Source organism: Vipera berus (assembly GCF_964194415.1).
Source record: "Vipera berus genome assembly, chromosome: 3".
In the NCBI taxonomy this organism is placed as follows: domain Eukaryota; kingdom Metazoa; phylum Chordata; class Lepidosauria; order Squamata; family Viperidae; genus Vipera; species Vipera berus.
This window is the reverse complement of record NC_138204.1, coordinates 51522879-51523381: the sequence shown is the minus strand read 5'-3', so window position 1 is coordinate 51523381 and position 503 is coordinate 51522879.

Here is a 503-nt window from a genome sequence, read left to right as displayed (position 1 = left end):
CTCTCCCAAAGTCCTCAAAGCAGTCGGGGCTCTCCAAAAAAGCCGACAAACAGCTGGTCGGCGCCGCGGGGCACAGTCAGCTGGTCGGCGCCGAGAAATACAGCACGGGGCTCAGTCAGTTCTTCCGGGCCCACACGGCTCTCCCAAACTTCCTCCGAGCAGCCGGGGCTCTCCGAAAAGCCGACAAACAGCTGGTCGGCGCCACGGAGCACAGTCAGCTGGTCGGCGCTGACAAACACAGCACGGGGCTCAGTCAGTTCTTCCGGGCCCACACGGCTCTCCCAAACTCCTCCGAACAGCCGGGGCCCTCCGACAAGCCAAACAAGCAGCACAGCAGCTCCAGGAGTAACCATCAGAAGCTTTCCTCGACCCTAATCCAGACCCCCAATACAGAGAGAATGACATTCCTGTAGGGCTCCCAGGGTCACCAAAATTGCTGGAGCTCCTCGCGGAGCTCAGCCAAGCACGTCTGCCATCTTGGGCATGCGCAATCCATTATTTTC